This window comes from Dermacentor albipictus, chromosome 5 (genome assembly GCF_038994185.2).
Source record: "Dermacentor albipictus isolate Rhodes 1998 colony chromosome 5, USDA_Dalb.pri_finalv2, whole genome shotgun sequence".
NCBI lineage: Eukaryota > Metazoa > Arthropoda > Arachnida > Ixodida > Ixodidae > Dermacentor > Dermacentor albipictus.
The window spans coordinates 132526240-132542850 of NC_091825.1; the positions used below are offsets into that span (position 1 = coordinate 132526240).

Sequence of the window (16611 nt, forward strand, 5' to 3'; positions counted from 1 at the left end):
CGTGGTTTTTAACGCGATAGCGTTAAGGAGCTCTCGTCGCAGAAAAGCGTCGGCGTCGGTGTCGGTGTCCGCGGTGTTGGCCGTGAGCGATAAATCACGGCAGGCACTTCATAAATAAAAAGCAACGTCGAAGATGGGCTGGATGGGAATCGAGCCATGGTCTGCGGAGTGTGAGACGGAGACGCTACCACTCAGCCACGAGTTCGATGCTTGAAAGCAGTACAAAAGCGCTTTCAGTGAATGCGGTGTTGCCTTAGAAACGTGCCGTAGAAAGTTAAACTGCGGTGTATATCGGTAATTATGAGCATGTAACTTACAGGAGTCGCATTTACACGAGTAGCGAAGTACGTTTCCGCAACATTTCTTCTGTGCTTACCGCACACGCAGAGCCATCTTGCGGCAAACACAGAACACCCCCTCCTCTCAATGTACGGCGCTGCCCCGACAGGTGGCGCACCACGCGCGCATTGGGGTTGTGCGCGGACCGGTGCCAGGCGCGTCGCGGCCCCGACTCCCTCTCCCCTGACGACGCTTCGCCGTTCTCCCACACGGGTTGCAGAATCAAGCGCCGTTCCTTTCTTTAGATTACTATCTATCTCTCTGCCCGTGCCGATCACGACGTTCGGCTGGCGTAGATCATTTCCCACTCCGAGACACCGAGTTCTTTGGTTCGTTCCGTTTGCTCAGGCGCTCGTTTTGTTGCAGCGCCGAACACTGCGTTGCTCGACGCTCACCGCGTCCGATGCGTGGCGCCTCGTAAATGACCGCTGCGCCGTGGCGCATTGCCTTACACCCTTCGCGGGTCAACGGGAACGCTGTCACGTTCCACTCTTGAAGGCGAAGCTTAAGCGTCCTCCAATTTTTTTCATTGGATTGGCTTTTTCACTTTTATTTTCTTTTCTTGCGCCACGTGTTCACGTGCCGGAGGCTCTTCGACGTTCTCGTTTTCCATCCAGCGCGGAACTCGCCTCGGCGCGCGCACTACTTGTCGTCTGCTTCTTGTCCTCTACAACCACCGCACGGTGTCGCGCACTACGCACATCACAGCATGCACACGTTTCAAGGAAATAAAAGAAAAATATCTTATCACTGTTAATTAAATACAGGTAGTACTACACAATAAGTTGCCAGGAAGACAGAACTGCAAATTGTGTTTTTTTTTTCAAACCATGACCAAGCCCACCCACCCCCCCCCCTCTCGCGCGTACGTGCCATAAATATAAAGTAGAAGAAGAAGAAGCCGAAGAAGAACAAGAAGGACGCACTAGCAAGGTCTACTTCGACTATGGAAGCGCTCCTTGAGGTATGTGATACCACTTTTACCCTGCGAAGGGTTGGTCTGGCGTATTCCCTACATGGATCACACTGTGGACAAGCGAGAACGTCTGATCATTCCTTTATTCTTGAAACGTCCAACCAAGGTTTCATGTTTATTCTGTGTGAAGCACCGGCCGAATTCACGAAGCTTCTCTTTTTTAAGGGGTCTTTGCTATTTGACTGGTAGCTATAGCGAACAAAATGTTCAGCGTCATGGTTGGCTGGAATTTGTTATAACGAAAAATCGCAGCTTGAAAGCTTTTCGTGAGGAGGGGCAAGAGGAACAAATGCATAAGTAAGCAGCTTGATGAAGCGGCTCCGGATATGATCCTCCTTGAAAAGCATGCGCCTGCCCTGAGTTTATTTTAAACACGCCGTTTGGTAGCGCGGGAATGATGTTACTACGTGTTCACTAACCGTAATCACTAACAGCTCTTAACACTAGAAATTCTGAGGCCCAAACAATGAAATGTTCCTTTCCTTCGACTGCTTCCTAACCTTACGTGAGGCCTCCTTACAGCAAAGGACCGATGGAGGAAGCAAGCGTACTCTGAAAGCTCCCTTCACCCGTCCTTACCTAAGGAATGGTCGCCGCACGTCTGGGTTCGAGATTATCTCTTAAGAGCTTTACGCGAACACCATTATTCAATAAATATGTATTGTATCATCGCATAATTTTTAAATTGAAGTGCTGATGTAGAGACGCGTGCACTCTTTCTTCTACTTTTCTTTAGTAAACGTAAATAAAGTACCATATTATAGCGCAGAACTTGATAGGCTCCAGCAACGCTGGCACCGCCGGCGTCGTGCAACACCTAGCAACGCTCTAGCAACGCCTACGAACGCTACTCATGCCGAACGTGCTACTGAAACGAACATGCCTGGCAAGACTAAGGGTGCCTAAGGGTGCCTCGCTAAGGGTGCCTCAGTAAGGAAGCTTTCAAAGTGACATAAGGTGGCCTCACCGCAATGAAGACTTCCTTACTGAGGTAAGGAGGGTTTCATTGTTTGGCCCTGAAGAGAAAATTGCCACGAAGAGGGATGCTAAACTTATTACCACCGGCGAACGACAAAGAGCACTTACGAAGTGGGAGCTTTCTGAATTCGGCTCAAAGTGTGCTACGACATATACTGCTCTGCATTGCAATTTTTTACTTCCTTTAAGTCCTGGGCGTTGCTATTATGTCGAAACCGGCAAATTGTGCCCGCATTTAGCAGAACTTCTCCTGGCCTCACTGCAGGGGTTATGACAGCAAGTGTGACAGCGCGTTGGGCGATGGGGACTATCCGCGAGCCACTATACAAGACATACTTCCTCGCAAAGCTATTACTGTAGTTTGTAAGGCAAGCTGATTTTACTCAAAGTGCAGAACCGATAATTAGCATTCAGATAATTGCATTAGACAATAGCATCAGGGTCGGCCAGGTGTGAAATGTGCAGATAGGCGCTATTTCTCTTCTTTGGCGTTGGCGTCTCACCAATATACGCGGTTGCGGAAGTTCTCTCCCACATCTGTAGATCAAAGAAAGTACATAAGAAGGACATTCACAAAACAAAGGAAACTTACGAAGGATCCCTCAGCGGATAGATTCAATGGGAAGTCTGAGCGTTCGCGTGGGCTAGGTTGTTGAGGCGACTGATTATTCACGTGTTTGTTAGCGGCACTGAAGTGCTAAATACGATTTGCTATGGTTCCCCATAAGGTTTCAGATTTCTATGCACATACCCGTTTACTTAGAACACATCGTTCACCCTACAAAACCATCACACTAGCCTGTAATTCAACGCTATATCCGCTTCAGATTTATTTTTGCATTTGAGAAGAATTTGTAACAAATACATGAGTTATGCATAAAATACAACTTCACGGATGAAGTGTGGCTTCGCAAAGCATTTATTTAAAGTGATTACAGAAAGCTTCCCTTAACGTAAATGCCAAGACGTGCGTTGGATTCGTAGTGATAACTTTTTTTTAGATTTCCGTGCAAGGATAACGCATTTACAACACTTTCTTGGAATGAAACATAATAATATATGTTGGAAATTGTTAGCTCTAAATGTCAAAGCGTTCGTGAGCAGAGGAATACTCTATTTATTTTAGTTGAAACTTTATTTAAAGTGAGAAGTGTGTTTGCAATCTTTATAAGCATTACGTTGATTTGTCTTTCAATATTAATCCCTAATCAAACAAAACTTCAGACAAGGTCGAAAAAACTCTACCCCTAAAACTGCGTAGCTCCTCAATGAGAAGAAGAATAGCAGATTTATGACCATTTCCACGTCTCTATATGTTGCCCTCTTTTAAACGTTTTCTTTCTTCTATTTCTGCTATTCCGCAGTAATTTTCTTTCACAAAAGAACATTGCAAACCACAAGGGCAATCTCAAGCTGTATGACCTTTGCGTTAAGATTATTTCTACAGGCAACACAGAAAATATGGTCTGTACCTTCATTTATTGAGTTTGTGAAACCTTGATAAAGCACACCAGCTTTATCAAAACAATTTAACTGCATAAGTCGAATGCATTTCATAAACCAGATAATCGCAAATCAAGTCGAGAGGTGTCATCGAAAGTAAATATTGTGCTTTATTTTTTGCAGGACCCCTGGGTCGTCGGTATTCTTCTTTTCGTCACGTCAGTCTGTAAGCACATCTGCGCTTTTTTTCACCTGCGCGAACAGTTACACTGAGCACATGACACGTAACCTATTCTTAACTGTAAAGAAAGAAGCCAACAAACACTGACACCTAAGACAACATACGGAAAATTACTTGTCCTTAATACCACAATCTTCGCATTCAATTGGTACAGCATCGCACCCGAAATGCGACGGTTGTGGGATCGTTCCCCACCTGTGGCAAGCTTTTTTTTTTTCATCCACTTTCGTTTCCGTTAATTATATGTTTCATTATTTCATTAATTTAGCACAAATAATTAACCCTATGTTGTCCTTGGTGTCAGTGTTTGTTGGCTTCTTACGATATTACCAATGAAAATCGGGCCCCTTGATTAACACCCTTTCTTGTCGTGTATTCTTACCTGATGACTCAATTTTTAAACAGAAAGCATCCTGAGACTGACGCCCATGAATGCCCGCAATGACAAGAAAGTTCGTGCTCAAAACTGTTCGCACAAGCAGATGCGAGCCAAACGTGATATTAGCGCGTGTCACTGGCCAAAAACGAAATGCATTTCCGATGGAAAGTTTTCCGAATTCGTTGCCGCTTGCTTGAAGGAACCGTTTTACATGTTCGTATGAACGCGTCGATAGATGGCGGCACAGATGACGATTTTTTGGGGGGAGAGAGTTTTAGCAATGCGACGAGACACCTGGGGGGAGCAATATTTTTCGGCGTAGAATTTGATTACATTCAGAAGGGTGCTCGAGACACTGAGAAAGAAATAGTCTTGAGCATAACGAGAATGGTTAGATTAGCGCGACGCTTGGCATGTTACCACAGGTTTGATTTGGGAGAATGGATGAAGGGAAATGACCCATGCGCGCGCACATACAGGCGAACTAAATACACTTGGAGAGAAGCAATTGGAATTAAGAAAGGGTCTGAAGGCGAGCTCGTTGCTTTGCATCCATGGTAGATTAACAGAGCTAAAATTGCGAACAGAAGTAAGAAAACAGGACGAGCACTGACTGCCAACGAGTGCTTTATTTTGTGTGCATAAATATACATCTTGAAATGCGAGGAGGAAAAGGGGAGGGAAAGAAAACGGGGGAGGAGGTTACCGTTCCACTCGCGCATGTGTCTGAAGGTGAAATCTAACATACAGATGATTATTTAGGTAGATATTTGTATTGCTCATAGATGAGGACGAGCGAAAGGGACCTAACGCATAACAGGCCTTTGAGCATCCTTGTGAAGCTTTCAAATAATTCACGTGTTCGATGGTTTCACTATCGACGCGAAACCTCAGCGTCTGCAGGAACCGGCTTGTACCTGGAATTAGTGCATTGGATAGTGAGATTGCTCGCATGCTTGTTTTTAACGTTGTACGCATTTTCCCGTAACAGTGCGTTGAGAGACCGTCCTATTTGGCCGATATACGTTCTGCCACACGGGGTGGGGGATATTGTGGACGACTTTCTTGCTGGACTGCACAAGGCGCGTGGTGGGATTTCTTCTGCAGGAACTGTTGTAGGGGTGGCTGACGTTCACTTTTCTTGGTTCGAAGTCTAATTCTTTCGGGGCCGCGAATGCAACACCAGCAGGCCCTGCTGCTTTTTCTTTTTCTATTCTGTGGGAAACATTGTGCATTCCTCGGATAACGGCTAGCTTTGATTTCTCGAGTTCAGGCAGTGCCTTATAGCTGGACAATCTGATTTCTTGATTTATTGGTTGACAACTCCTGTAAAGGAGGAAAGTAGGTCTTCGGTTAGCCGCTTGCTCTAAGGCGATGTGCTTGGCTGTTATAGCTTCGGTGAATATCACGATGGCAGGAACGAGTGAGGGCATTCCTGTGGGCTCGGTGTGCAATGGCGTGCTTCACGACGCTTCCCCCACTAAGAATCACACAAAGCCACGTGCAGTGCAGCAATGAAGTCGTCTACAAGATGCCCAACACGACTAGCACAAGGTATATCAGTCAGGCAGGACGGTATCTCAATGAACCTTTGCGGGAACATGCGCACAACTTTAAAATGAAGAATGGGAGAAATCTCGCTATCCACTGCGCCAATTCCGAATGCAAGCGGGTACTTCATTATACTAAGGTTCTGCGCCGGTATCGAAAAACAGTGCTATAGAAATTTCCCTGCGTTTCCTGCATTTTTTTTTATTTAAGTGTAGAGATCCGGGTCGCTGCTCTTGTAGTTTTTGGCGGTTGTGTTCGAAACATGGGCCAGCAGAAACTTGCGCCGTCCCTGTGCTCAGCTACAGGCGTGCTGCTTGGCCCGAATTCTATCCTGAGTTTTGTTTTCCACGGACCCGTGCCAACCTTCCGTCATACCTACACGTCGTGCTAGATGTTTATATTTTTTTTAATTTGTTGTTTTACAGACACACATGTAGTGTGAAATGGACAAGGGAGAATCAGATTAACACGTGCCATTAACAAGTGACACCAGCACTGCAGCAGCGTGTTCGCACAAGTGTCCTCCGTTATCCAACGCGTATAGTCTTCTAGAACATTACCCTTCCGTTTGGCGGCCTGCCTGAGTGGTGTCCTGCGTGGTAGATCGAGTTACAGGGTGATCGTGCAGAAGTGTGGAGAGTTTTGGTTCTTCACCCTCGATTGGTCGGCTTCCCCTCGTTTAGCTTGTGGTGGCTCGTCAGAAACTGCGATAGTGTGTAACCGAAAGTTAGAAACGGCGCTAAAACTAGTGCTCAGCCAAGAACAATCGCTAGAGCGATGATGTATAGGTTCTGAAAGGAAACTACAACGGTAGGCTGCAGCAGCAGAGAATAAAATTACGCCGGTTGCTCCGAATGCCCAGTGCTCGAGCGATTGGTGTGCAGCCACATATTCCTCTTGGAGCGAGGAAGTTTCTGGTTATGGCATAATGATGCATATTTTTTGCATATACGTTACTCAGCTGTAGTGAGTTTTCTCAGTTTTGACACGACGCATGACCGCCAGGGGAAGTAGGCAGAATCCGAAACCTTTTTACCAAAAGTGGAGGGCTAAGAGCAAGAATTGCTTGAAAATGGAAATAATTTTTTGATATTTTCCTCCTGTTCATGCATCAACAGTTTGTACAGGTCGTATACCCTGGAAACGTTTGGAGACTTTCATAACGCGCCGTGACATACAGGCGAAGTGGGCGTTGCGCGGGAACTTTTGACAAAACGTGGGCACCCAACGGCAGAAAAGAAATAGGACCAGATATAATAGATTCACGCTATAGCGCCTCCTGCCAGTTAGGGCAGGCTCTAGTGTTGGGAGTTTTGGATTCGTACCCCGAGCTTAAAGCAGTTGTGGAAGACAACAAAGCCCGAAGCCACCAAAACCAAACGTGATCCAAGCAGGAAAACTTACAAAGCGCAATTTCTGTTCCACGGTGATGCGGAACTTCTGTAAATGAGCGTACGGTCATGCCGAGCACTCTTAAAGAAATGTACGCCGTTTCGGTCGCATCTTGCCACACAACCCTAATCGTCATCTGTCTTGCTTGCGTTTCCTTTCTTGAAAACGCTGCGCTCGCCACTTTCTTGTCGATAATGCTCTGTCATGCTGATAACGCGCATGACGTTCCTGACTCCGAAGTACCGGGCACGCAGCTTTAAAGAAACGAAATGCGGAGAAGACAGATGACGATCATTGTTTTGTGGCAAGATACCACTCAAAGCCTGTAAACATTTCGTAGAGTGTATGAATGATCAACTCAGACTGTTAGATTCTTGCATATTTTTTGCACGTAATGTTGCACTACCAGCTGCTGTATATATTTCTGATGTTCCGACTGGAATTTCTACTTTTGTCCACTACCCGCATGAAAGACAATGTTTCAATCAATTCGTTGCTCATAAATATGGGAGCCTGAGTTGTGCCTTTTCGACGCTTGGTATAGCCTTTTTATTTCCCAAGCAGATACAAAAATATTAGCGCACAACACCGGTGGATTTTACACTGGATTTAACTTTATTCGCAGATGCAGAATTGTGGGCCATTCAACAAGCGTATCGGCTCTTGAGAGGCCTGGGCTTCGAGCCCTATGGGATCCGGGCTGGATCGGCAGCAGCCTGGTACCACCGGCGATTCCACCAGCATGTCGTACGCGGAAGCATATTCTCAATGCTTCAGCGGTGGGGACAGACAAAGATGCCCATCTGGACGCGAGCTGCAATAATGTTTGGGGCTGCTGAAATGACACACATTCTATTCGAAATGACAGTGCTCATTCTCATTGCCGCTGTTAACGGTTGACCTTGTCCAGTGATGTGACAGAACCTGTATGTAATTTTTGTGAAAAAGAAACCTAACTAGTTATAGTCATTTCGTGTCTGTAATAAAGCGGTAAATTAAAATAACATTGCCCTTGTGGTTCAATCGCAGCGAAGCTGACCCACGGGAGAGAGTGACTTTCGAAATTGGTTACACACCACGTTGGCAAAAAGGAAATGCTAAGTGTTTTATAGGTCGTCGATATCAGTGACAGAATAATTAAAATAAATGAGTATTAGATTCAGGCAAGTCGAAACGGTAAGACAGATCGACCGGGCAGCAACTATGACTTTCATCCCCGGCCATCACATTTTCTCACGTTTCTCACTGCTCGTCATAAAGCCCGTACTCGAGGACCACTTCACGGCTGGCCTCCTCAAAGCCGTGCGAACACAGTAGGTGAAGTCGGCAACGAGTGTGCCTGGCAACTCGAGGACACGGCGCAGCGCCGAGCATAGCATGCACGAATGAGAGGGAAGACAAGCTTGCCGACGTGTCCCCACCCAACACTGGACCGCACAAGCACCGGTCGTCTGCTCCCGACAAAACTGGTCCTTAGCAAGAAGCATGCTATGCCTAACAGGAGTGTGCTGGATCCGGTAAAGTTCCGTCCTGACCGAAAACGAGGACAAGGCTGACGTAGCTGGCCATGGCGCATGTCTTCGCTGCTGCGGCTTCGGCGGACATGAATAAAGCCTGAGACGCCGCCCCCCGACTATGATTGGAATGTCTGGTCGGCCAGACATGGGGCTCCCGCCCAACATAACTGTAGGTTGTGGCGAAAAAGCGATGCGAGCTTCCTGCTGATGTTAGGTCTCCGAAATATCGTTGTCACTCCTGGTCTGGCAGCAGCACTGGACTTGTCAAGTGAGCAAAGCGCCGCAAAAACATCATGGCACTCACAGTTCTGTGGTGTCGGTGGACGCCAGCGCAAAGGCAGCCACCGCGAAAGGTGCGCAACCGTTTCAGAGAGGAGCTGAAAACGGAAGAGGTGCCTAAACAAGGGCCGCCGAAGACCCAAGACCGGCGACTCCGCCGCGAGCGTGAGCACGAATAGCGGCGGGAAATGGCGCCGCTCCGCTACCCCCGCAGCCACGCGCAGTCGAGCCGCAGAGGACGGCGTCTCAAGCCGAGGAAGGCTGCGAGCAGTTCGTCCTCGAGATCTCGACGCTGCAAGAGACGAGGGCTGGCAAGGCCCTGCTACAGTATACTAGATTGTATTTCTCTAAAGAATGATTACAAATTACACATAAGCAATTTCTTTCGCACCGTACAGAATAACGCTGCTTTTGTTAAATCTACGCCAATTTCACTGATGTGGTTTCCGACAAACATGACACCCATATAATTCTTTAGTTATTTTTATTTATTTTCCCAGTAAAAGAAACAGAACTGGATGGTCATTTTGAGCTGAAAGCTACGATGGTAGCTTGACGGGGCCCAAAAGACCTTACATGGCAACATCAACTTGGCACATAATCAAACACTACAGTAGGTATACACATATATGTGAGGAAAGAACATAATAGTCATCACTGCATTATAAATAACCATGTCATACTGCACCGTACTAATGACAGGAAATGCATATATGCCGAAGAGAAAAACATGCGTTTTTGCAAGAAAGTGCAAGTTTGTGCCTTGAGACCAGGCGCTCCGTGAGACCATTCGTTTGCGGATGGTAGGCAGTTGACCTCCTGTGGCTTGTCTGACTATATTGCAGAATGGCTTGGGTGAGCTCTGCTGTAAAAGCCGTTCCTCTGTCGGTGATGAGGACTTCTGGGGCACCATGTCGCAGCAGGATGTTCTCGACGAAAAATTTCGCCGCTTCGGCTGCGCTGCCTTTTGGTAGAGCTTTAGTTTCAGCGAAGCGGGTGAGATATTCCGTCGCCACGACGATCCACTTATTCCCGGATGTTGACGTCGGAAACGGCCCCAACAAATCCATCCCAATCTGCTGGAATGGTCGACGAGGAAGTTCGATCGGCTGTAGTAATCCCGCTGGCCTTGTCGGTGGTGTCTTGCGTCGTTGACAGTCTCGGCACGTCTTGACGTAACGGGCGACGTCGGTGGTCAGACGCGGCCCGTAATACCTTTCCTGTATCCTCGACAGCGTCCGGGAGTATCCGAGGTGCCCAGCGGTGGGATCGTCGTGTAAGGCGTGCAGTACTTCTGGACGCAGCACTGACGGTACAACAAGAAGGTAGCTGGCGCGGACTGGTGAGAAGTTCTTCACAAGTAGGTTGTTTTGTAGCGGGAACGAAGACAACCCGCGCTTAAATGCCCTAGGGACAACGTCGGTGTCCCTTTCCAAATACTCGGCGAGGCCTTTTAGCTCCGGGTCTGTTCGCTGCTGTTTAGTGAAGTCTTCCGTGCTTATTATTCCAAGGAAGGCGTCGTCGTCCTCGTCGTCTTGCGGTGGGGGATCGATGGGGGCGCGTGATAAGCAGTCCTTCCCCCTTCCCCGGGGGTAGCGGGGTGTTGGGCCGTCACTGTCCGTGCCGCGGTGGGTTAGTTTTGGCGCGACTCGGTGGGCCGAGCGCCTCTCACGAGTCGCGCGGGTCCGACACACCATCTATGCCGACGACATAACGCTCTGGGTCCCAGGAGGAAGCGACGGACACATCGAGAATACATTGCAAGAGGCGGTTGACGCTATCGAGGAGCAGCTGGACGGGTCTGGGCTCGTCTGCTCTCCAAGCAAGTCTGAGCTGTTGGTGGTTCCTCCGAAAAGGACAGCTAGGAAGACGAAAGGCAACGAGCCTGCGAGAGAGCAAGACACAATAAAGATCAAGACGAGCGGTGGTCACATGATCCCGGCTGTCGAGAAGATCCGAGTGCTGGGGATGCTGATTGAGCGCAAACGAGTCAACGGCGAGACGGTCAACCGTCTGGCGGCCAAAGTCACCACGGCCATCCGCCTCATTAAGAGGGTGTCGCACAGAACAGCAGGCATGAAGGAAGAAAGCCTCACCCGGCTAGTGGAATCCTTCGCTATAAGCCACATTAGATACGTTGCTGCTTTCCACAACTGGAGGCAGTGCGAACGCAATAAGATAAATGCGCTCATACGCAAAGCGTACAAGGCTGCACTCGGACTTCTCGACTGCACAAGCACCGACAAGTTCCTGGCCTTGGGAGTGCATAACACCCTGGAGGAAATCGCCGAGGCGCAGAGGACCGCTCAGCTCGCGCGGCTATCAGAAACAAGAACGGGCAGACAAGTGCTGCGTAACCTAGGCCTGGGACCAAAGGAAATGGGACCCGAAAATACAGAGGTGCCTGTACCGGACGCAATTAGTAGACGGCTACGGGTATGTCCGGTGCCAAGAAATATGAACCCTGAGTTCCACAAAGAGCGGCGGGCGGCGAGGGCCAAGGCGCTCATCGATCTCCATGCCAAAGACAGGGGTGCCGTGTTTGTGGACGCGGCAGAGTATCCCCATGACAGAAAGGCATTCGCCGCTGCAGTCGTCGGGGCATCGACCGGTGCAACTAGAACAGCGGCGAGTGTGCGGATTTGAGGGGCGCATCAAGCCGAGGAGGTGGCCATTGCTTTGGCCATCGCCGACCCCGAGTGCACGACTGTGCTCTGTGATTCTAGGACGGCAGTGAAAAATTACGCCAGAGCAAGGGTGTGTGGTGAAGCCGCGCGTGTGCTGCGTGTGGTCGATCTCGCCAGTGAAAGTCGGTGTGTGGTGATAAAGTGGTTTCCGGCCCACATGGGCAGTGATGTGTCGGATCGCGGCAACGCTAACCACAACGAGACGGCGAACGCGGCGGCGCGAGGACTAACCAACCGTGCCGCTGCTACTACAGCCGACCCGTCGTGGTGGTGGGAAACCAAGGACAAAATGACTTCGTACAATGAAATTGTGAAATGGTACCGACTAGAGCGCAGGACTATGCCGCCACCTCATCCGGGCTTGACCCGTAAGGAGGCGGTTTTATACCGACAACTTCAAACGGGGTCGTTATTCACCCCGGTGCTGATGAGGCACGTGTGTCCAAGTGTTTATGAAAGTGATCTGTGTTGTGTGTGCCGAAAGGAAAGAGCCACTGCAGCTCACATCCTTTGGGACTGTGCTAAGAATCCGCATGAAGCTGCAACACTAACAACGATCCCGCCGCGGCTCGAGGCCGCAACGAGATGCTATGACCAAGATGTTCAAACCCAGGCCGTCCAGCAGATCTCGGCGGCCCTCGAAAGGCAACGACCGAGCGAAACCGGAGGGAGGCTGCCACCCCAAAGGAGGGGCAGGCGCGGTCGACCAAAGGGAATAGTGCGGCCGCGGCCGAAGTAGAGGCGCCACACGCCGCGAAGACGTCATGGCCGCGTCACGGTAACGCCTCCCTAACAGGGGAAGGCTAACCGTTCTGCAGGCGTTCAGAACAAAGTTTCGTCACTCACTCACTCGGTGGGCCTTCTCGTTGGGGTTGGGAGGGGCATTCATGGTAACTTCTCCCATATGTGCCGGGATCCATTTGAAGTATTTGGGTGTAATTGTGCCGTTCTTCAAGTCTTCTGCTCTGCGGTTAAGGATTTTGGCCGCCTCGGTGGAGACCCAGCCCTTTGTGAAATTCCTAACAGCGGTCTTGGAGTCGCTGATTATTGTTCTGTAGTGTTGCCGACCGTTGATAACAGCCAATGCGATTGCCATTTCTTCCGTTGTCTCCGACGATCTGGTCCTTAGGGAGCCCGCAGTCAGGGTCTTTCCTTTCGTGCATACGACCGCCACTGCGAAGAGGGAGTTACCTCTTACTGACACAGTTACCTTTGTCAGCGCCGACACCACCATTGTCGTCCCGGTTTCGGGGGTACCGCGCGGCGTCTACGAAGAGCACCCCCTCCCGTGCACCATGGTTTTTGAGAATCGTTTTCGTGCGGCATTTTCTTCTCTCGACATTGTGCACGGGGTGCATGTTCTTCGGGATATATTCCGTGTTAATTGCTGCTCGGACGGAATTTGAGATTTCGTACGAGAAATTTATTAAAGGAATTTTTAGAAATTCGAAGGTTCGGAAAAAATACAAGCACGAAGTTTTAAAATTAATATCTTTTCATCAAGAACAGATATCGGCATCCATTAGATCATTCAAAGCGGACAAATTCGTTTGGTCAATTTATATATTTGCTGAATTGGCTACTTTGGATAAAGGGTTTTGCAAAAGCAGCATTTACACATTACTCAATTTTTTTTAGAATTATGCGTAATATACCAATTTTGTCCGCTTTAGATGTGCTAACAGAGGCAATTCACAGGATTGAGATATAATTGTTTTTTCTTGCTTAGTTACAGAGCTGTAAATTTGATAGTTTCGTTTTTTGACAAGTTTTCATTTTTGCCAATTTTTAATAAGAGGTTCCCGATCTAAATCAAAAGGTTGAAACAAACAGACATCAAAATATAAGCTTTTCTTTTAAGTGCAACAATTCTCGTCTAACTTGGTGCAGTTGTTGCCGAGAAAAACGAATTCTCCTTTCACATGAATTTAGAAAGACCCACCCGAGCTAATGCTTCCTCTTAACGATCAAAGCAACTGGCTTTCTGAATGTCGGCGAGGCTAGATGACTTGGAGCGCCAAGACTGCCAGAAATATTAGAAAATCTTGACGAAGGGAAGCCATGCAAGGACAGAGGGAATTGCACGAAGAACGATTGCAGAGTATAATTGCGGCACGGTGTGGTGTACCTTATGGTATGTTGATGTGACAGAGTAATATATCTGATGGGTGATCTTGACTTGTTATAGCGAAATAACCTGTGAATTTCTCCTGCCTAGCAAACATTAAAGCGGTCCTCGTTTAAACGATGCAAATGTTGCGCACTTCTTATTTCCTGCAGACATGACATCTTAAACGAAGGAGAGTTCACGCTCACTCTATAGACATTGAAGCCTACGGCTTGGGCTAAAGGACATATACTAGACACTAGCTGCAGTGTTAGAGCTACAGAGCAGACTAAATCGCCGCTCAGCAAGGTGCGATGAACTACAATGCAAAGTATTTTCCAAGCTTGGAGTAAAAAAAAAAAGCACTAACTCATGTGACCTTGCAGAATCTAAACCCAATTTCCAGGGTCGGTGCTGCTTTCTAGCCGTTACAATAAGTGTTTCGGCTGCCTCACTTTAAATCAGATAATTTAAAACATAGCCCTTCTGAAACCTAGCCAGCATAAAGCGCTTTTGGGCACTCAATAAACCTGTTTACAAAGGCAGTAACTGATCCACACACACCATCGCGAGAACATTAATCAAATGGCCATGCTGCATCGAGCTCTGTAAGTGTGTGGTGTGGCACAGGCAGACGCTGGTCTCGGTGAGCGGAGCACGCCGCTTCGCAGGCTCTCTCGTTGCTGATGATGGTGCAGGGAAGCCACTGAAGTCTGATCACATGCCGAGGTTCAAAAGCGGCGGTGAGATTCTGCGATTTCATCCAGCAGCCGGTCTTCACTACTTCAATAGAAAAAAGAAGCTTGACTTCACAGTTTGGGAGACCACCTTTGAGCGTCTGAATATGGCCAACTGGTTAGGTGGTCGTTGCTGTATGCAATTAAGAGCGCCGATCAGAGACGTCGATAACGTCGACGTTGTGGTGTAAGAGAACCTGAACCGGATCGACACCAATCATGACGACCATCTAAATAATAAGAAAAACGAGCTGTTTGCAGTAATGAAACCATCTGCATATGCATGCACAAAATCAGAGCTGGCCTCATAAGCACTGCAAGGCGCCTTGTTTCCTAGCCACCAGCGCCGAACCGGACTCCTCTCGAATTAGAGGAACGCCAAACATTTGCAATGGCTCGTCCGAGGCCCCACAAGGCAGCCGACGGTCGAGTAGCAAGTGGGAAACCTGATGGAAGTGATTAATGGTGAGAAGCCACAATAGTGGAAAATACAACGCGTGGTCTTCCCCTTGGCAGAGAGCCTGAATGGCGAGGTTGTACGCGGCATGAATGGTGCCCGTGAATTCTGAGCATAGTTAGAACTGCGTGCAGCCACTGGACAGCGTCGGTCAGCGGCACTTGTCGCGACTGGAGATGCACATAGAGGAACGCCGAGACAAACCGGGCGTATTTAATCCGTTTTGGAGCCCATGGAAATTAGTCCTGCATGTATTTGTAATACTGGTAGGCTGTAGCTGATCAACTATAAAATGAGTGATCTACACTGTACAGATCGCTGAACCTTTAAGAAAAGGAGTACGCTTAGAAATTTCATTTCGACACCATCGGATATAGCTAACCTCGAAAACTCGAATCTTGAAGCACCGTGGTTTTTAACGCGATAGCGTTAAGGAGCTCTCGTCGCAGAAAAGCGTCGGCGTCGGTGTCGGTGTCCGCGGCGTTGGCCGTGAGCGATAAATCACGGCAGGCACTTCATAAATAAAAAGCAACGTCGAAGATGGGCTGGATGGGAATCGAGCCATGGTCTGCGGAGTGTGAGACGGAGACGCTACCACTCAGCCACGAGTTCGATGCTTGAAAGCAGTACAAAAGCGCTTTCAGTGAATGCGGTGTTGCCTTAGAAACGTGCCGTAGAAAGTTAAACTGCGGTGTATATCGGTAATTATGAGCATGTAACTTACAGGAGTCGCATTTACACGAGTAGCGAAGTATGTTTCCGCAACATTTCTTCTGTGCTTACCGCACACGCAGAGCCATCTTGCGGCAAACACAGAACACCCCCTCCTCTCAATGTACGGCGCTGCCCCGACAGGTGGCGCACCACGCGCGCATTGGGGTTGTGCGCGGACCGGTGCCAGGCGCGTCGCGGCCCCGACTCCCTCTCCCCTGACGACGCTTCGCCGTTCTCCCACACGGGTTGCAGAATCAAGCGCCGTTCCTTTCTTTAGATTACTATCTATCTCTCTGCCCGTGCCGATCACGACGTTCGGCTGGCGTAGATCATTTCCCACTCCGAGACACCGAGTTCTTTGGTTCGTTCCGTTTGCTCAGGCGCTCGTTTTGTTGCAGCGCCGAACACTGCGTTGCTCGACGCTCACCGCGTCCGATGCGTGGCGCCTCGTAAATGACCGCTGCGCCGTGGCGCATTGCCTTACACCCTTCGCGGGTCAACGGGAACGCTGTCACGTTCCACTCTTGAAGGCGAAGCTTAAGCGTCCTCCAATTTTTTTCATTGGATTGGCTTTTTCACTTTTATTTTCTTTTCTTGCGCCACGTGTTCACGTGCCGGAGGCTCTTCGACGTTCTCGTTTTCCATCCAGCGCGGAACTCGCCTCGGCGCGCGCACTACTTGTCGTCTGCTTCTTGTCCTCTACAACCACCGCACGGTGTCGCGCACTACGCACATCACAGCATGCACACGTTTCAAGGAAATAAAAGAAAAATATCTTATCACTGTTAATTAAATACAGGTAGTACTACACAAT

General features: G+C 48.7%; 1 protein-coding gene and 1 long non-coding RNA gene across 4 annotated transcripts in view; one reads left to right on the forward strand and one right to left on the reverse strand.

Moving 5' to 3' along the window:
- LOC139060093 (glutamate receptor ionotropic, kainate 2) overlaps nucleotides 1-16611 on the reverse strand; it is a 636178-nt gene that overhangs the window by 344397 nt on the left and 275170 nt on the right. The window lies entirely within an intron of this gene.
- LOC139060587 (uncharacterized) lies at nucleotides 1194-8322 on the forward strand. The gene is made up of 3 exons (XR_011514947.1): nucleotides 1194-1303; nucleotides 3920-3962; nucleotides 7925-8322. It is a non-coding gene; the product is annotated as an uncharacterized lncRNA (long non-coding RNA).